Consider the following 21,791-nt stretch of genomic DNA (forward strand, 5'->3'; position numbering starts at 1 on the left):
GTGGCCGTTGTTGCAGCTCAGGATCCGTGGTGCGTGCGGTCCAGTCTCTGGTTCTGGTTCGGCTTGAAGGCACCTGATGCGGTATCTCGTCTCATCTTCTGGCCGACTGGTGCGGACAGGTGGCTGAGTGGCTTTGAGCGGGGTCGAGTCAAAGTAACCCCAACAAAAATTGGGTTTTCAAGTAAACTTGGTCAAAAAGGGGGATTATTGGTTGAGTCTGCCACGTGGGGTTTGCTTAGGAAATGAGCGTCTCAAAAGGGTAACAAAAATGAGAGAAGGGAAATAATCTAAGTAGAGGGTAAATAAGTGACAAAAAAGGAAAATGAGTCTAGAGTCTGAAAGGGTAAAATAAACGTAAAGACTAAATAAAAGAAGAATAAAATAAAACAAGACTAGACTAACAAAAAGGGAATAAAATTAGACTGCAAACAAGAAGCTCAAATGGCAGCGCGCTTCGATTTCACTGGCGAGGGCGGAGTTTTGTCACTGGTTTACATCCAATGAAGTGTCGGGTTGGCTTTTGGGCGTCACAGAGGGCTTTGATTCTTAAATTAACTTTTATAAAAGAAAAGTCAATCTCTCTTATCCCGGCATCCCAAATCACATTCAAAGAATACATTAATACCGTACTTATCACACAGGCATTAAACATAAGCCATGTAAACATGAATCAGTAGACATGTTCAACCAAGAGATGACGAAGGATTATAGTGAGTGACCAATAAAACTGAAAATGTATTATTCACACGGCTGTGGTTTGGTAATTATAAGTAGTTAACCCGTGGTACTACTAACATGCTCAATGTCGATGATATACTAAATGGGACTATGATTACTTAACGTGGTTACAGTTATAGTCCTAGTCTAATATCTAACATAGCTTATCGCTAACTATTAATAAAATTTTAAATGAAGGGCGAATAACTAACAGGGGAAAACGAAAAAAAGGGGAGGTGACGATTGGGTGATTACTATGAGGTTTGCTCTATATTTACTTGGGTTGGCGTAGAGTTTAGTAATCACTCACCAGTTCAAGGACTGTGGGGATTTGGCTAATCCTACTTTCTCCCAAATCTGTCTCCTCCTCAAAGTTTACCAGATCATTGGTGTTTTACGTCTGATCCAGCTTCTTACGTTTTCCTAGGCGCGCCGTCCACTTGTTAATTTGGCCCTGGAGAGCTTTAGCGCGTCGAAAATAGATGTAGGCTATCCCAAAAGTAAGGAGGTAGCCTAGGGCAACCATGGCCGCGATTACTGTATCTGGGCCTGACCATGCATAGGACAAAGTTTGAAGGGGCGGTTTGTTGTATGAGGTTATTTCTTTCAAAACGTTCTCCACTGGGCTTACGTCGATGGTCTTAACACCTTCGTATTGGAGTTGAGTGACCGTGTTTGCGTCAAGCTCCAAGGATTGTTTAGAGTAGAAATCAGAGATTTCAATTTCGCCATCATATTGATCAGGGTTAAGGTAATAGAGAGCCAGGTCCCCTATGTGTAGGATTGCGCCTTCAGGGACTGTGACCCACAGCATGCGGTTCGGTAGTTCGATTCTAGTGGACATATCGTGCTGATCGTAGCTAACTGTGGCTACTTTCGCTGGACCAACCAGCGATTTCCCACGATCTCCGCTTGGGTGGTGGTAACTTGATATTTTGGTGTGAGAGTGGTTGGACACTGGGAGTCTTTAGTGAGAAGTTTTAGTCCACAAAGGCCTCCGGTATCGTCTCTCACGAATGGTTTGCTGGGGCAGAGATAGTGGATGTCCCTTGTAAGAGTGCACATTCGCAAATTGGGCGCAAGGTATAGGTCGGGAGAACTATCATGGTACGCCACCACCGTTGGTGTGTGCACTTTATAGTGGGTTTCACCTTGCCAGGTTCCAACATTCACCACGTCTTTTAGCCGGTAGATGTTGTCGGTGCTAATTATGGGCAGGTTGATGATGAAGGCCATTTCACGGGCTTCTGGATCAACATAGATTGGAACCGCACTGCCCAGTGTATAAGCTAGATGGGCTTGTACAGGGTTGACTAGTTCTCTAGTAGCTGTGGACAGAATATCCTGTACCAAAGCTAGTGATACTAAGTAGGGAGGAATTCTGCCCATGGCTAAAGTATCTACGGAAGAGCTAACATCTCTTATCAGATCTGACATGAGCATAGTTACCAGTTGTGTGTGAGCATAGTCAACCTTTAAGACCGATAACAGCGTATCTTCTGCTGCGACCGTTTTCATCAAAGTTTCACTGTGGGAGTTCAACACCAAGACTGCCTTCCACAGTTTTGGCTACTGTTCCTAACTGTCCACGCTGCTGATCTAATTGCTGTTGGATCCCAGGAATTTCACTCTGCAACTCATTGACGTGACGCTTGATTGCCGCAACATTGACGGCATTGACGGCAGACACCCCCAAACTGAAGAGGGAGCCAACAGCAGACGCTGCTGTCAGGAGTCCCCCAATAAATAGCTTCTCTCTCCTGTTAGCACCACTCAGTTCTGCCCGAGTAATGGTGAACTTCTGGAGCTGTTGCAACATGTGGGTGATATCCACCTCAGCGTGGGTTACGACTTCCCTTTTTCAGCGAGTGCCGGCCCAAGAAGTCAGTCTGGCAGTGGTGGGTGCGTTTCTTCCGCACACTACTTCAGGACTGAACCGGACAAACACCTTCTGGGTGTGCAGCCGGCAGTCGGTGATCAGAATACTGGGTTGTTCTTTTAGAATAATTCCGGAGTCTGGTCCCGGTTCAATCATCTCAGTCCGACTTTGAATAGTTGCTAGCCCCATCGTCACGAGCATGAGCCAGAGCGTCATCATCTTAATGGATGACAGGCAGATAGTGATGTACATTAGGGATTTCACATTGATGCATTTTAGCTGGACTAAGGTTAACGTTAACTAGTTCACCCCCACTTGCAGTTAGTGTGTTAGTAACGTTTGTTAGTCACATTTGTTAGACCGACGGTTGGATCAGGCAGATGGACTTGAATTTAGCTGATTGTAGTACGGCCTATCCTGATTTTGATTTCTTAACTAATAGCGTTTATTAGGAGGAAGCTCGATGGAGGTTTAGTTAAGGCTTTTGCTTCCCCCTTTTTGTGTCTCAGTTTTATGGGTTTGCTGAGACCTGATTGTCTCCAGCAAATCCCATGGGGCTTTTGTGGGGTCTAATTTGGTTTCGGTGGACCCATTTGGACCTGGATTCCTTTTGTCCTCGGCCGATTTTTATCTGATACACCACTGGTGACAGTTTTTCGGTGATCAGGTGAGGTCCTGTCCATCGAGGAAGGAACTTTTTGGCCAATTTTTCCACCTTGAGACCTGTTTGTCCACCGGGTCTAGTGAAGGTGTAATACCAGACCTTTTCCCCCACTTGAAGTTCATCATGTGAGGCTTTTTGGTCGTAGTATGCTTTCCTTCCCTCGACAGATTTTTCCAGGCGTTTCTGAGCGAAAGCAAAGGTTGCCTGTAGGTGTTTGCTCAGGTCTTTCATGTACAGGTGAGTCGTGTACGCTGTTGCCACACTGGCTTCACTTGGTTGATAGAGCAGATGCAGTGGCATTGTCATTTGCCTGCCTGTCATCATTTCAAATGGGGAAATTCCCGTGGCTTCATGTGGCATTGCTCTAATGGCCATTAAGACCAACGGCAATTTTACATCCCAATCTCGTTGGTTGGATGCCACATATTTCTTAAGAATGTTCACCACGGTTCGGTTGGCTCGCTCAACCTGGCCTGAGGCTTGCGGGTGGTGACTGATGTGAAAGTTTGCTTTCACACCCAGAGCTAGCCACAGCTGCAGAATGACTTCTGCTGTTAAGTGCGTCCCTCGGTCTGAGTTGACGCGACTTGGAAGGCCAAACCTTGAGAAAACATGGTTCATGAGCAGGTAGGCAGCCGTTTCAGCTGTGTCGTTTGCAGCTGGTAGGCATTCTACCCATTTGGTGAATGCACATGTCACAGTGAGGAAGTATTTGTTGCCTCGGGTTGATTTGGTGAGTGGCCCCACCCAATCAATTTGGAGGTCTGACCATGGAAACGAGATGCCTCTCCTCTGCAAAGGAGCCCGGTGTATTGGGTTTGTTGGCTGAAACTGACAGCATACAAGACATCCTTTGATGTAGTCGGCTACATCCTTTTTCATCTGTGGCCAGTATGCCACCTGTTTTAAAGCGTTATATGTTGCTTTGACACCTTTGTATCCAGCAGCGGGAAGGTCGTGGGCATGCACAAGCATCACCCCCCTTTGGTTCCGATGTACCACGAACGACGGTGAAGAGAGAGCATCGGAAACATGAACCAAGACACCTTTGACCAACCGCAGAGCTGAGCGAGTGGCGAAAAGTCTTTTTAAGTTAGGGATGCTTTGGAAATCAGACTCTGACGGTCTGTCAGAGTCGTTGGATAGAAATAACACCATTTTGTTGATGGCGGGGTCAAGAGATTGAAGGGTTATAAGGTCAGTGTCAGTGAAAGCGGGTTCCACCGAGACGGAGTCATCGTTAGATGCCCGGTCCGGAGAGGTTTTGGTCGCTTTTGACTGCGTTACTGCACAGACATTTGGGTGGGCGGGATCTACGGTGGCTTCTTGAGGAAGCCACGAGGGTTCCAGTGACCAGGGCGTGCCATGCATCGCTCCCTGTTTTGCCAATGAATCCGTCAGGTCGTTCAGTTCTTTGTCTTGCCCTGGTACACGTGAGTGACCTCTGACTTTCTTCCAGTAAACCTGCATGTCATTGGCTTCAATAGCATGGTTACATGCTATAAATAATTCTTTATGTTTCACTGGTTTTCTGTTGGAAGTTAGGAAGCCATTGCGCTTCCAAGTGGTAAGATGGCAGGAGAAGCTGAGACGAGCATAGTTGGAGTCGGTGCAAATCAATAAGTTTCTCACCTCATGTGCCACAGCGAGTTGCACTGTGATTAGGACACCTGCTACCTCTGCGTATTGCGATGACTGTGAACCCAGCTGAAAACTTTGAGGTTCACAGGGGTTATTGTGGAGCCAGACGACGCCTGCACCTGCTCGTGTAACCGTGTCATGATGGAATGAGCAACCATCAACGTATGCAGTGATCATGTTTTTACACGTTTTCATCAAAGTAGTGATGGTGCGGATTGGTTACAGGTGAGGGTTCATCGGCAAGCATGAGGTGTGGCGGCGTGTCTTCAGTGCAGCTCTGGTATGCAGCCAGATCGGTGCCGAGAGGACTCTTTTTGTTTTGAGCGTAGCGGACTTCTAAGTCAAAGCTTTGCAAAGCCATCAGCCACGAGGCTATGCGGGCATTTGTAACCACCCCATCCCTAATGCGTTGGCTGTTAAGGAACGTGGTGGGTTGGTGGTGAGTTTCTACGATGACCTTTTGGCCTCCAAGATAGTTGGAGAAATGTTTCACTGCCCACACTGTGGCTAGTAGGGCTTTTTCACAGTCTGAGTATTTCAGCTCAGGGGATGCAAGTGTCTTGCTAGCGTATGCCACCACACATCTATCCTGATCGTATTTTTGGTACAGACCAGCGCTTAAACAGTGAGCTGAGAATCCCACCTCTAGGTGAAACTGTTTGTCACAGTTGGGATAGGCTAAACATGGTACTATGCACAGTTTGTCTTTTAAGGCTGACATGGCCTTTTGTTGTGGCTCGGCCCAGACAAAAGGTGTTTCCTTCTTAAGTAGTTCGGTTAGCGGTTTTGCAATGTCTGCACGTCTGCACTTCCCAAAGGAGTCTGTGACTCTGTTTGAGTCTGTTGGGGATCCAGCTCAGATTGTGGAGTGGCAGGATTTGGAGGTGGCTCTGCCGCAGATTCTGGCTGGGGAAAAGACTCTTTAATGTAATGAAAGACGTTTAATGTTATCGATGTCGTCTTGACTGAGGCTAAACGCCTCCTTTTTCTTTCCAAGTTGTTGTTTTGGAAACTCTTTGTTTGTCTTTTTGTAGGTTTCATTTGATTCCTGCTGAGGCGGTAACTGGGACCACTCCGTGTGCGGAGGTCTATCCCGAGATCTATTTCTATAGTCATTCTGGTTCTCCCGAACTGGGTATTTGGGGTACCGGTTGGGGGAGAACTTACGTCTGTGCGGGTTAAAAGGAGGTTCGTGGGGTTCCACTCGCCGGTAGGTTTGTTCCCTGCTGTGCCACCGGGGTTTCGAGTCGCTTCCCTGATAAAATGGTTGTGCCGGTGGTGTCTTGTGACCCCCACTTGGCCGCTCTGGTCGGGACCCGTGCTTCGCTAACTGACTGTTCTGAGCTCCATAGGCAAAGGTTCAGCGTTCAGCGTCAGGACAGTGTTATGGTCTGGCTGTTTAGCTTGTCTATGTTTTTGGAAGCTTAGGGTAGCCCATTCACGTAGCCGCAGAATTGTGGCTGTGCGAGGGTTAGACATGACTCCTAAGTGATGACTAGTAACTGGATGTAGGTTTTGGATGAAGAGAGACTTAAAATTTATGTCTTCTTCCATTCCTTTGTCATTGCGGGAGCCAAAATAAGCCTTGAGGAGGCGGTAATAATACTGCTGAGGCAGTTCATTCCGTCCCTGTTTAACCATCATGGCTGCGCTCAAACCAGACTGGGCCAACTCATCTGAAAACTCTCTTTCAAGGGTTTGGCAGAGAAGTGTGTAGTCATTTTGTATGTAATTGAGTTGACGCTCAATGAATCTACTTACTTCACGGCTGGATGTGATTTTAATTAAGTAGATGTCACTAATTGATGCGTTTGGGAACCGTCGCAGGTAGACATCAATGTTGTTTAAATACGCTCGTGTGTCGTGTGTTCCCCCGGGAGTGGGTTCGAACCTTGGGACATTGCGAGCGATTTTATCTAGCTCCCGATCAGAGGGTCCCAGTGGGGTGTGGTTCCCTAAAGCAAAGACTGACTGATCCAGTCTGGCTGGTCCTGGGGAGCCCACGTGGGTCCTGAAAGGATTGGGAGTAGCTGATGCTGCAGGAGGAAAGAATGAGTCTCCTTGGGCTCTCTGAGAGCTAAAAGGGTCATCTTTCTCCGCATGAGAGATGTCACGCGCGCCCTGTTTGTGTCCAGTCTCCAAAGACTGACGTAACTCTCTTTTTACTCTTAATAGCTCTTCCGCTAGCTGCTCTTTCTGTTGATGTACTTCTCCTAGTTTATCTTTAGATTCCACTAGGTGTTCCTGTAACAGCTGTATTTGTCTCTGCTTAGCATCGAGGTGTTTCTCATAAGCTGAGACTTCAGTGGTCAAATCCTGCACTTTCTGCAGGGCCTCCTGGAGGGCGTGTTGTGACTCCTGGTGAGCCTTATTCGCCTCTTCCAGTTGGTCTTGATGGGTTAATAAATTGTTGGCAGTGTTGGAGCGATTTCTCAAGCTCCTGGTTGTCCTCTTTTAGTTGAGTAATTTCTTCTTTTGACTGCTCAACCTGGGTTGTTAAGTTTGTTACTTGGGCATTAGCTTGGCTGACTGCCCTTTCAGAAACTCCCAGTTTGTGTTGGAGGAATTTCTTTTCCTCCTGTAGCTGTGAGATTGTTTGTGCTCGGGTCTTGAGTTTTGCTGCCGCTTGTTCCACCACTTGATGTGCTTGTTTAAAACGTGCAAAGAAGACTACAGCTAAGCTACCTAACATTTTTGTCAAGGTCTTATCTTTAGGTGTTTTTGCTTCCACCTCTGCCATGAGCTCGGACACGATGATTCCGAGTTCATTGGGATTAGTGCCTATTATTTTGTTTGCATAACCTGGAATTAGCTCTTCAGTCAAGTCCAGCATCATGTTTTCTATTGTTTCAAACGGGTCTTCATGACTGGATGTTTCAGACTGAGGTGAAGCCATGTTGATTTCCGTTAAAGGGTTACACCAGTAGTTTGTCGACTGGTTCAATTGTTGATGTTTGCTAAGCAGTTAAGAAGGGTATAGATTAAATCTAGAATAGTCGGAAGAGCGGAAGAAAGAAAATTACCAGAACAGTTTTCAACAAACTTTTCTTCAAAAACAATCATTAAACAAAATTCCTTCTTTCCTTTCTTTTCTGTTTTCTCTCCTTCCGATGGTACTATTCTTAGGTTATTGATGTGGTATCACAATTTAGGAAGGATGGATATACTCAGAAATTATACACTGAGCTTCCTCTTAACCTTAAAGTCAGTTACTGTTTAAATCAATTGACTTTGTATTTTCCGTTTTTCTTTTTCCAAATGGGTTATACAAGACAAATGTTTTGTTAGTATAGAAGTTAAGGATGTGATAGAAGGTTATTTGGTTAAACCAATTTAGCTAGAGGGCTTTAATGATATGTCAAGCGTGATTAACTATCATGCAAGTAACTGTCGTTCATTAGTACACAGCCCAATAAATGTGACTTCTCCCTTCCTTTTGTAATTAACCAAAGCTGCCAGCAGATGACGCTAAGGCTCGTCCTTGCGTTCCCGGTAGGCGGGGTTGCGATGGGAGGAGGGAGAATATGTCAGCGTCACGAGTGACGAAATTTAGCACCGCCCACCGATAGCGGCTCACCGCTCAGGTGGGTTTCCGACTGTTTGTTTCTGTATGTGCTTGTGTAAACTTCCTCTGTCACTCAGCTTGTAAAGGAATGAAGGCGCGGCGGCCTCAACAAACTTTTAAACCAGCAACTCACCAGCTAACTCACAATTCTCAGAGACACGGCGGTCTCAGGAAAACACACTGACTTCAATAATGACGACCACTGCGATCACCAACCCAATTCTCTGCAGCAAATTAGTTTGGCCCCTAGAGTCTTATTATTTGAATCAGAGTTTGTAAAGCAAAGTATACTGTATTCGATCTTTAAGCTGGAATCACAACAGGTTTCACTGTTTTCCACTTTAAGCACAACCACTGAGTTCCGATCCTCAATCAATTAACGAGTGACTCTGTCTTTAGTCATCCACGTTCAGTCCCGTTGACTTTAGTCACACCGGGGATTCACAATAAGCACGCCGTGCTTTTATTTAATTTCATTGTCCAGCCACAAGATTACGTTGTGGTGGGTAATTGCTCCTGACTGTTTTGCCAAGCAAACACAGCTGTGGACTAAGTACCTACTATTAGCCCAGCGCGGAGTTTCTGAGCCGAATAAAGGTCCCGGAGTCTCGCGGTGATCCTTTTCTGACACTCAGGGCAGGTTACAATTTGTTAGAAATTCGCAACAAAAATCCCCTCCAAGGCCTTTTAAGATTCAGCGTTCTACGCTCTTCAATATTTATTTATTTATTTGAGAAGCTAGTATCACTTAATCAGCTGATTCTTCTTCTGTGGTTTACGACCGCTTACTGTCGCAAACAGACGGGCTGAGCTGGTTCGTGCGTCCACTGTACCAGTTCACAGCCAGCTCTCATTTAAAAATAAAAGATTTTCCTTGCTCAGTTATTCATTCACTTTATACAGACAACCCAAATACTTGCAATGCTCACACACAGGCAGTAACCAGACCATATAAACAATGTTTCTTTCCGTAACCCAGTTTTGCGGAGGCCTCACACGGGGCACCAGAGAATAATGTATAGTATGTAGCGTTCTAGCTATGATATTAATTCTTAAGACCTCGTTTAGAAATAGGGCACCACTTACCATTTACGCTGGCAGGAGCGTATGAAAATATTTATATTAAGAGTCGTTACTGAAGGTTAGAATTCTCTCCGAATTGACCGGAATTACTTAAGAAACATGAAACATGGATCGATTATATATATATATATATATGGTCATTTATTTAACATGGGGGAAAGACAGTACTTATGATAAGGAGGACATAACACCAAAGATTCAATTCAAGAGCCCAAGGATAAGAGAGACATGGGACTTAATATTTCTCGGCCCTATTTATTACCAAACCACAGCCGATGCTCCGTAGCCAAGGTAGACAAGGGTGGACCTTACTTTGCGCAGAATCCAGAGAATTTGGCCGCCGCCTTCCCAGGAGTTTGGATCATCGGATAAGCGAGTCTACGAGCGGAAGCTAGTAGATTCTCTTTCTCCGACGGAATTGTGGCCGTTGTTGCAGCTCAGGATCCGTGGTGCGTGCGGTCCAGTCTCTGGTTCTGGTTCGGCTTGAAGGCACCTGATGCGGTATCTCGTCTCCTCTTCTGGCTGACGGGTGCGGACAGGTGGCTGAGTGGCTTTGAGCGGGGTCGAGTCAAAATAACCCCAACAAAAATTGGGTTTTCAAGTAAACTTGGTCAAAAAGGGGGATTATTGGTTGAGTCTGCCACGTGGGGTTTGCTTAGGAAATGAGCGTCTCAAAAGGGTAACAAAAATGAGAGAAGGGAAATAATCTAAGTAGAGGGTAAATAAGTGACAAAAAAGGAAAATGAGTCTAGAGTCTGAAAGGGTAAAATAAACGTAAAGACTAAATAAAAGAAGAATAAAATAAAACAAGACTGAAAATAAAACAAGACTAGACTAACAAAAAGGGAATAAAATTAGACTGTAAACAAGACTGAAGGTCAAACGGCAGCGTGCTTCGATTTCACTGGTGAGGGCGGAGTTTTGTCACTGGTTTACATCCAATGAAGTGTCGGGTTGGCTTTTGGGCGTCACAGAGGGGCTTTGATTCTTAAATTAACTTTTATAAAAGAAAAGTCAATCTTTCTTATCCCGGCATCCCAAATCACATTCAAAGAATACATTAATACCGTACTTATCACACAGGCATTAAACATAAGCAATGTAAACATGAATCAGTAGACATGTTCAACCAAGAGATAACGAAGAATTATAGTGAGTGACCAATAAAACTGAAAATGTATTATTCACACGGTTTATCGACTGCCGATTATTCCGTCGGTTGGACCTCCAGTTCATTGTAACACGCACACATTTAATTGACACTAATGCAGTAGTCACCATATTATAAACAGGAGAATAAAATACAGAATGATTTTAATGCCAAGATTCGCTGTCGCGACCTGTAGATGGCACTGTGGTTCCACAGCACGACGGTCGGGTCCTACGGAGTAATATTAACTTTCCTGGTGTTTTACGTACAGCGTCGTGGAAAGTCTTAAAATTATGCTTGAGCAGTCCTTTTTCGTATTCCACAGTCAGTAGGTAATTGTGAGGCCTATTGGTAACAGATTCATTAATCCATCTGAAACTGGCTCTGAAGTTTTTCCTTTATTTCCAACAAGAGTCTGTCTGTTGTTCAGATGGTGGGTGTCACATCTTAATTTACAGCTCTTTAGATAAGGATGGTAATGTTATTTTTGGTATGTGCTTCAGTGACCTATCTGGTACCCCAAAGGTGAGGCTGTGTTTATCCAACTCAGCTCTGGCTGGCTGAGCAGATGTTAATCTGACTCCAGAATCTTTCAAAAGTGGAGTGTCCTTGTTTAGAATGTTGTTTTCACTCCGTTTCTCATGATCGTAAATTAAGGGGTTTGTTATTTTGAAACCACTCCTAACAGATCAAAGCAACAAGGGTTCCTTTGGGTCTCCCCCCTTTTCTGGTCATCATGATTACGCTACACAATCATAGGTGCTAAGAAGTGGGGTTGTATGATGTACTAGTGAGTTTCTTACCTGCAGTGGACAGCGGTCAGACCATGCTTAGTTTAGAGCGCTATTGGTGAGCTAAAGCAAAAAAATACTCAGAACGGAGTCAACAGAAGGGCAAATTTTCATCATCAAACCAACTCAAATGCAAAAACAATATCATAAGTTTGAGAAAAGGATTTTTACACCTATTCATCTCTGCATCAAACAGTTGGTTACACTTCCTCCAGCGCAGATCGTCCACGTAGCAACAGTGTTTGGTGTGCATTCAATGGTCTAGGTTTAAACATCTTTTTTTTGTTTCAGCTCACCTGTCCAGAAAGCTTGTGATTCTCCAGAGACCTCTCTGACCACTGTCTACTGAAGGTAAGACACTGACTATTCATAAGGACCTCATACAACCCCTTAAAAAGAATAAATGCATCCCATTGAAAGTTGGCCCAGTAGAAGAAACAAGAATAAAAGGGAGCCTCTTGACCAAAGTACCAAATCAGATTTCAGAACATATTTGATAAGAAATTCATGTTTGTAAGGTCTTAAGGATATGCATAATCTTTTTTATTACATAATTTACAAAAACACCAAGCTCTAATACTGCACTTTTTCTACTGTTAGGTCATTATTCAGATCCCTTTTCTTTGGAATGCAGCCTGCATTGTATTCATCTCCAAACAAATTGGGTATCTGTTCAAGGCCAGCAACTGCTGAGAACAAAGAATTTTAAATGATGTCATGCTTTCTTAGTCTTGTGATTTCCCATATTTTAAGCTTTGCAACTTTCTTTCAAAGAATATCTTTTTTTTGCTTTTCAAGGTTAACACAGTGGGCAATTTGCTGAACTCCATATCAGTCTGCACCCAACGAGGAGATTTTGTTAATTCTTTATGTTAAAAGAGTTAGTCTTCCCCTCTTTTTTCTTTGCTTTATACAGTATTTCTGGGACGTAATTACTGTTTTTGTCTTTAAAGTACCAATTTTTCCAGTTATTTTTATGTCAAGAAGTGACAAATTCACTCATAGCGTCATAGTGATTGATACTGAAGAATTTTTCTCTCTGCTAATTTCAGTAACCTAAGTTTGTTTATTGGATATTAATTTAAGCCATTATTGATATTCCTTTGGTTAATAACTATAGCACACATGAAGTACAGTGGGTCATTTGGTCAGGCTTTCTTCTTTTAAATGAAAGGACTAAAAATGTTGTGCTCCGTCAGCTCCTAAAACGTGTGTAGAGGCTTAGCCCCTGAGGTGTTGCTAACCAAGCAATTAGTTGACGCTTTTTTGCTGCTTGCATTACTTGTGTCTAAAAAAGGATTCCAATAAACTTGTGACTACGCAAAGCATCAAACACCCATACAGCAACAAGTGAATGGTCAAAAACTGTGTGCACTAACCCTTAATTAAGCAATATCTGCTACATGCAGGTAAATCCCCCCTATATAGCTGGTAACCCAAAATATTTTACTCTGCCATCTAGTGGATACATTAAGTACACACTTTAAGAGAGTGGCTCCTACAATGTGGGCACTGCAGGTTTTAGCAAAAATTGTAGCCTCCCAGTAAACATACCATGTTTCAGTTTGTCTCAAGGTCTCCATCTAATTGACTTGTTAAGCTTTGTTGTTCTTAATCTGGAGTATAGCTACTGTGTTAGCGTGTAAGATTATGAAGAAAAACTAAAAAAAACTCAGTCAAGTTTCATTATATATATTATTCATTATACAAGACAAAATGTTGCTCTGAGAGGTAGCCATTTATTTTTATCTTTGAGTCCAAACTTATTCTTGTGCATAAATTTTTTGGGGGCTTTTCAGTGCCTTTATAGATAGTATAGTGGAGAGAGACAGGAAACAGGGCAGAGAGAGGGAATGACATGCAGCAAATGACCGTCCAGTTTGGGACCCCTCCACATAGTTCTAAGATGCTTTTCACAAGACAACCTGAAAATAAAACCTAATACATCAGGCGGAGGCATCAAACCAGGAAGAGACGGCGCCTTTGTTGTGGACTGTTTTCAACAGCGGATTAATCCACGTTTAGTGCTCTAATAAGCATTTGGGGCAACAACATGGGCGACTGAGCTAGTAAAAAAATCCACAAAAAAACTCAATTATGAGTGTGTGTTCACAAAGATAAAGGAAGGTGCAATAGTGTGAGAAACTGTTGTGTTTTTTAGTCTATGAATGACAATTGAGCTTTGTGGCCAGACAAATTAGAGTTCATGTATATGTGGGTGTCAACACACATAGTGTTACTTGTAGAATGCATTCATTGTATGTTTCTTAATACGTCTTAATATGAACATTATTGCAAATTAAGAATAAAGAATGAGTAATTCAGCATAATCCAGTACAGAACTTATGCACCTTTACAGAAGGTTTTTCAACTCCTTAGATAATTTAATGTTATTGGAAACTTTAACTACCTATGGTAAACCTGGGAGGCATTTGATTAAAGTACATTTTTCTGACCTGTTTGAGTCCAATTAAATAGGATTGGTGTCAGTGAAACATATCCTGCTTGAGATAATTGAAATAATTCCATTACATTCCACTTTCGGCGCATCTGGATGCCAAATTTTAAATTGATCTAGATTTTTCTTGGTCTGTAATTTGACAAACCACCACGTGTTAAGTTGTCTCTCTGAGATAGTTGTTAAGGAGTTTATTTTGCACTGGACTATGACACATTATGTTTAGATAGATAGAAATTAAAAGGGGTGTTTCATAAACACTGTATGAACTCCAAATGATCTGCAGAGGGCAGAACTGGAATGAATGTAATGTGACCTAATGCATTTGCTGAAAGGAACGTTGAAAATAAGCACATGCGCTGTCATGTGTAGGCCTAACTATACCAGCTATACTGGTTCGTTGGGCCTAAAAGTCTATGAGCCCATCTTTCCAAAAATATCAGTTCATTCATAAATCTGTTGGACTAAATGTACATAAAATACTCCTGTTGTGGTGTTAAAGAAGCCTCTGATTGAAGGCATTATTGTTTGATATTTTTGTTCAGCAATTTATACAGTTTCAACCTTATAGAGGATATAGAAAGGATATATAGAGGAGCATCATCTTACTGCAAATTTTATAGGACCTAAGCTTGCTTAAGAAGTGCATTGTGCTCTGTCTATACTTCTAAACTGCCTCAGTATTTTGTATTTCCTGTTCAGTATGTTGTCCAGGTAAACACCAAGGTATCTGTAATTATTTACAATCTCCACCTCTTCTCCTATTATGGAAATCGAGTTTGGCCGATTCCTACGTTTACTAAAATCCACAATCATCTCCTTTATCTTGTTCACATCAAAGATGAGGTGATTGTTTTCTACACCATGCCACAAAGCGGTCAACCAGTTCCCTGTACTCAGCCTTCTGTTTATCATCAACACATCCCACAAATGCAGAGTCATCTGAGTATTTCTGCAGTTGACAGCACTCCTGTGCTCCTGACCTCCCGCTCAGACACACAACCCTTCAGTTATATAAACCGTGGGCTGTCAGGTAATCAATAATCCAGGCAATTGTGGAGGTATGCACCTGCTGTTGTCAAAGAATGAATCCTAAATAAGAAAATGTCACAATCTTTGTGGGGGTAAAAAGGTAGGAAGGTTTTAAAAATAATTATCATCTTGAAAATTGTTGTTTAATGAAGTCCATTGTGTTTTGGGTTTGTCAAACATCTTAGCACAGAGGCTTCAAGATCTCAATAACATAGCTTGGTGATGATTACTGAAACAATTCAAATGAGATGGAAGTTGTAAAATAATGAAAGTATACTAAAACAATTGTTCACAAAAGAAAAGGGGTGATGTTATAGCTTCAGTTGTCCATAACTGCACCTGTTCCCTAACCAGCTTTTGGGAAGGATGTATGGGTGTGAGTGTGTGTGCGTGTGTGTGTGCGCGCGTGTGCACACGCACACACACTGACGCGCTCGACAGTCAGAGGAGTCAATTGTCCAAAGCCTTGTGGCCCCAGCTGTTGGGTGGAGATGAGCCCAGTGACAAAGGGAAAGCTGACGAACTGACGAAACTTTATGTTTCCAGATTCTAAGGAATTAGCATCTGGTTTACCCTGGTGTGACATCACCATGTTTAAAGGCTCATATGTTTAAGTTGTCTCGGGTGCTGTTGGCTTCACATAATTGACATTTGTGGAGCATTTATGTCATCTACTGTTCCCCATATGCATATAATGTTGTCTCAAGTTTTAGCTGCGTGTGTGTGTTTTCTTAAAGCATGGCAGTGTTACTACCAATCAAGGGTTGCGCCTACATGGTTCCCAGATTTCTGCCCAAGAGACAAGGAAAATGACCAATCAGTGCAGGATTTCTGGAGAAAATCCTACATTGCACATTATTGCCTTATTTGCAGTTAGTCAAGCTCTGAAATCTTAGCAAACCCTGCAACTATCAAATTATCTGTCTTAGAAACATCCACAGATTGAGTCAGACCACCTTAAAAATTCACTTGGAAATGTACTAGCTCTTATTAGTTTCAGCAGTATTCTGTATTATAAGATGCCATTGACTTGTTTTTCCTCCTTCTCCTCATTTTTGTGTTTCTTTTTTGGAGTTCTTTGCTTTGCTTCTGTTTCCTACCCTTCTCTTCTTGGCTGTGCTGGCCTCCCCACCTGTTTGGGCTAACTGTGTTTTTCTTTGGAAAACTGGAAGACTGGAAAAGTGCTGGAAAACCAGAAGGAGACAAAATCTCTTTAGACTCGGCCTATCCTGGTTTGTAGCTGTCAGTATGTAGATACTGAAAGTACAGATCACTTCCTATAATATATATATTATGGTAAGAGATTTAAATTGCAAAGACTTAAAGAGGGGAACATTTCCCCTAAGAATAAATAGATAATAAATGAATAGATTAATTTTATATATATATATGTATATACATGTGTGTGGAAGAGCATAGAATAAAGGTTTTACATTGCACTGTGTTCCAAGAAAAAAAGTCTGCTTTTAGGTATCACATTACAGCTTTGGTGAATGGATTAAGTTGTCTTCAGAAATCTCAAAAGCTATTTACAGTCCTTGAAATGTAGACAAGCAGAAAGTGAAGAGTGGAAGGAGAGATAAGTGTGCAGAAAGGTTTGCATGGTTGGTTTTAAGGTCAGTTTACTGTTTTTGTTGTTACAAGACTGCAAACACCATGCAGAGCTCCCAACAAAGAGTTTGTTCAGACAAACAGCTACATACAGTGCGGGTGCTGAACTACATGATCACCTCCAAGCGCAATTTTTTAGGATGTACACTCGTCAGAATACATTGGATTATTTTTTAGATAGTGTATAATTCTGGTGTGTGCTTCCAGGGATAGATTGTATATACATGCTGTTCTGAATGATAGACACTGCTTCATTTAGGGTCTTGTCTGGGGTAAGGTGATGAAATGCGTATATAGTCCTTTTGCTAGTGCTCTCTCATCTGATTAGTGACTGACTGCAACTGTGACAGATGGAGTAGAGACAGGTGTGCAGAGGAACTGAGAACCAAAACAGAGGATATAGAACTGAAGATAACGAGCAGTAATGACAAAATACTCAAAAGACAAGGAAATCAGAACACGGGAAACCAAGAGTGTAACTAAAAGCCAAAAGGCAAATTAAGACTAGACAAATACTGCTGGTTTAATGACAATTAACAAATTGTTACAAATTGTTACAAATGGAGAAGTGTCACTCTAATATATCTAATTGTTATTTTGTTATATTGTGAACAGCTTGTTGTAGTATCCTTAAAGACCCTACTTGTGTCCTGACTTGTTCTCTCCTACCCAGCATGCACTGCAGTGATTTGGAGCTCCACCGGCTCCGGATGGGCACACTTTTGTTATGGTGAAAGAGGCTGGGGGGGAGGGGGGGCTATGATGCTGTCTGATACTCCTTTCAGTGGTTTCCATTAGTGATCTCTTCAGTGATTAGTTAAGAAATTGGCTATTTTCCTGAACCTCCATTTCACTTTTTTTCTAAATTTTGTCCCCAAAAGTTTGTCCACAAGGCTGAAAACTATGGGGGAGGGGATCTGCTGAAAACATATTCTGTGAGCATTGTCCTCATGTGACCCATATTTACTTACAACAGTAATAGCAGCAACTTTTTGGGCTGAATGGGAGGTGTGTCTGTATATGTCAGCCTGAATGTTTTTGTTACTTCACTGGAACCATATTGGGTACATTGCAGGGGTTCTGCTGTGGGGTTAGGTTAGGGTTGGTTTGTTAATGGTTAAGGTGAGAGACAAGCATGATATTGAAGAATATTATGATGCCATTTCCCCTTGGAATGATTAAAGTATTTTTCTTTCATTTCATTTTGTTATAACTATTCAATTTTTGTCTCTTTAGGCAACTGAATAACACCCAAGATGGGAGACTTAGACTTAGACTCAAATTTATTTATACGAACGTCAGGAATTGTACAAAAAAACAATCTTTGATCAGATGATAAAATATTACATAAATAAAAGCTTATTTATGTAATATTTTATCATCTGATCAAATCAGGAAATAATATATATATTATTGAAATTATATAGATTTTCAATCTTTTTTATTATCAAAAAGTATTGTCAATATTGGCATCATGCTACACCCGAGGCTGTTCACATTGAGTGGAGGTCTCTGCATTGTATTGCATATCATGGCTTTCAAAATATTAGCCCTCTAGTAGTAGCTTGCTATAGTAGTTCTGGACATATTGTGTCTTATTTTGGATATTCTTTAGATATTGTGGTGACCTGTTTTTATGTGAAAACATTAATTTTGTGACATTTTTACCACTGGTTTGGATACTGTTATGATTTCTGCTGATAACCCCTGCAGTTTTTTCACATTTGGTTTTATCCATAACCATGGCAACTGGAACATTGTTTGCATGTGGCTTTTACTCTTTTACTCTTTTACTCTTTACTCTTCTTACTCTTCTTGAACAGGAGATGTCAAGGATGCAGAACAGGAAAAAAATCGGACAAAATACTATTTATTCCCTAGAACATCAAGAGAAGTGTGAGATCACTGTTAGATAAAATGGATAAGCTTGGATCCCTGACAAGGACTCAGCAGATATATTAGGAAGACCATACGGGCAGACAGAGACTATGAACAGAGAGATGTTGAACTGTTGGCTGCAAATTCCTACTGTAAGAGTTCACCGGTGTTATCTGCTAATGATGTGTGTGACATCATCAGCTAAGTTTTTGTCAAGCTACAAAACATTTGCTTGCAGGAGTAGGCTTCACCTTTAAAAAGACTGGGTCTCTCAGATTGATCAAGGTTTATTATGTCATCAGTCATTTATGAGATAAATATGCCATAAATAAAAAAAATATACCAGCAATTAGCTGGAGTTTAATGCACAGACTGGAATGGAATATATTCAGCCGATTCAGTGACTTTAATAATCCATTTAAGACTACATTGTTTTCTTGGCATCATTGTGAGTGTACCATTACCACACCTGTGCAGCATTCCCTGACAGTTTACTGTGTCTTAAGTTGTTTTTTTTATTTGCACTGACTCAGGTCTACATTGACTACTTTGCTCACTACACTTTACACTTTATCTGTTAATGTGAACTGACTGAATTTTCTTGCTGTAGCTTCAGCCATAGTTTATGTAAGGGAAAGGCACATCTGTAGTATAATCTCACAACGAAACCAGTGGACCAAATTTAAGTGGAACAACATGATAATGTATATGAGCACATCACTGCACAGTTTAAAATACTAATCATGACCTTTATAAAATCAATTAGCTGTGACTGTGAGGACAGCTCTCACTCAAATTTTAAACTTGGGCTATCAGCTTAGCATTTATCAGTTTATTAGTCCTACGGTATACTAGCAGTTGGCTACAAAGCATAACAAAGCAACTCAACCTTACTGAAGTGAAAACTTGGCTACAGTTTTGTAACATTCTGAAGTTTTCTGTTGGCCACTTGTATTAGTTTGATTTAGGCTTTGTTAGTGTTTTCTGTCATTTCATGTACAGTATTCCCACATAATGCTGAGATCAGGACACAGCCCCATTTCATCTATTGCAGGACTTTATTCTACCATACAGATGCATTTGTTTGTAGTTTTATGCGCACAGAAGATGGTCAATTTTTAGACCGGTCATGGTCAGTGACCAGCGTATCGATCAGACCATACCTGTCTTGTTCTTCTCGTGGTAAAAATTAGTTATATTTTGAATTTGGCTGTGTTGTCGTTGCAAAATTAATTTTGTGCAATCAGGAGCCAGATTGATTATATTCTTCATTGGGTGGAAATATAAAGTTTCAAAGAGCCTAAAACATTTACATAGTTTGACACATTCCCATGCAAAAGATTAGATTTGATTCAAGTTGTATATGTTGAAGGTCAGAAGCACTATTCAGCATACTCCTTGGTGGGGTTGAAAGGGGAAGTACTTGGAGGATGAGCAAACAGTTCTAATCAGATGGAAACATGAAGTTGGGACTCAAAAATTGGGATTACAGGCATAAGATAGCTTTAGGTTCATTAAGTTTTCCGCAGACCACTTGAAACCTCACCCCTGGAGAAAGGATTCAGATCATTGCAGCTCAGACAGACACACATCTGCTTGTCTTTTTTTATACTTTAACCAGGCCCAGACAAAGTCTATGATTTTTGTCTTCCTTTTCTCTTCCTATACATTTAGCTCACTGCAATGAAAATGAGGAGGATGACTAACACAGAAAATTGATGCTGAAAGTCTGCCTCACTTTGTCAAATATAACTCAAATCACCATGGAAACTGATATCAAGGAGTGTGTTGTTTGTTTTTAGAACTCCTCCCTGTCAGACATACTTACACTCATTTCATCCCTCTTCTTGTGTCTTTCTTAACCTAAATATATTCAAACTCACAGTCCCCGTATGGGCCCCAGAAAAAGACCATATGTCACCTCTCTGACATGGGAAATGTAATTTTCTTATAATACTAATATATCTGTGACACTTTGTGCTTTTCTATTAAAGAAGACATATAATGTCCCTTTTTCCTGAAACATCAATAAAATGTGACATGCTTTGGTCAAAATACCAGAGAAAGAGGTCGTACAACAGCTTCCCTTTCAGTCCTGCCAATTTAAGGGGTAGAGTGAGGAAATTAACCCCCTTTCTGTAGGGTGTGCCTTTTTTTAGATCTGTCCTACAGCTTTGAGCAACCATGCAAATGTAAATGTGGACACAAATTACTGAGTGTACAAAGTACAATATTTAGCCTGAAATGTTCATACAACAAACCGAGCTCACACTAACACACACCAAACTGATAGTAAAATTCTTAATTGACAGTTTTATTAAATACTTTACTTTCAGCAGTTTAGCTTTGGACAGTTGGTGCTGATCTTGATGTTACCCATAATCTCATTGTAAGATTTTGCATGTTAAACTGGCCCAGGTTGGGAAAATGTTGCACTGCAGAAAGGAGAGCTGAAGTAATGTAACAGCCACTTTGAGGAGGGACCTTCAAAATTCTGTTGAAATTCATGTTACATGTTGGCTCCATAAACCCTGGGCTTATAACTTTTGCTTATATGGACAACTTTTCACCACCGTTCACAATTAAATTTTTGTAATGGAAGGTTCAGGTATTGCAGACTGACTCTGCATTCAGTTACAGATGGGAATTCAGAATTTCCAACTTCCAGCTGGGAAAAAAAATAAAAGAATTAATTTTTTTCTTTAAACATAATAAAATAAAATTGGATAATACTTTATTTATTTGAAGGGAAATTATAATGTTTCAGTAATCTTTTTTCTTTTCTTTTTTCCATCATTCATTATAAACTGTCATTGTGGTTATTGCTTCTGGCAGGAATTACCTCTTTATTGTAGGTTGCAATAGTGCTAAAGAAGCCTCACACTGAACACATTCCATTATTTCAGCACTATTTTATGTAGAGGGTGGGTAGTTGTCATTATGTTCTTTAACTTGCGTAGGACTCTTCATTGCACAATCAGCAATGTAGAAATGGCTTGTCCTGGGAGCCCCCTTTTAAAACAAAAATGTGTTAACATTAATTTAAACAAAAGTGTCAGTAAAAATGTTGACCAGTGACCAACCCATCCCATCCACTATGCATACTGGTTGTTTAACAGACAAGGGTTTTTACTGGCTGTAAATTCACCAACATTGATTGATTGACTTTTTAGCTTCATTACTAGATTTCATTGTCTTATTTGCCAACTAACCTGTGAGATCTTAAGCCTACCACATAGAGGTCTTTGTAGTGATACTCTGCTTTTAAACAAGCATATCAAAGTTTTAAACATCACTTTATACATGTCAAATATCATTAGCT

General features: G+C 41.3%; 1 protein-coding gene across 2 annotated transcripts in view; it reads left to right on the forward strand.

Annotated features, from left to right (window-relative positions):
* The window catches only part of thrb (thyroid hormone receptor beta), a 127,868-nt gene that overhangs the window by 58,060 nt on the left and 48,017 nt on the right, over positions 1-21,791 (forward strand). For both annotated transcript variants that reach the window (XM_072370585.1, XM_072370586.1), the window contains exon 2: positions 11,782-11,841. The gene's annotated coding sequence lies outside the window, so the exon portion shown is untranslated. The remainder of the gene's footprint in view (positions 1-11,781; positions 11,842-21,791) is intronic.

Source organism: Leuresthes tenuis, unplaced genomic scaffold, assembly GCF_036924035.1.
Source record: "Leuresthes tenuis unplaced genomic scaffold, fLeuTen1.0.hap1 SCAF_18, whole genome shotgun sequence".
Classification (NCBI taxonomy): Eukaryota; Metazoa; Chordata; class Actinopteri; order Atheriniformes; family Atherinopsidae; genus Leuresthes; species Leuresthes tenuis.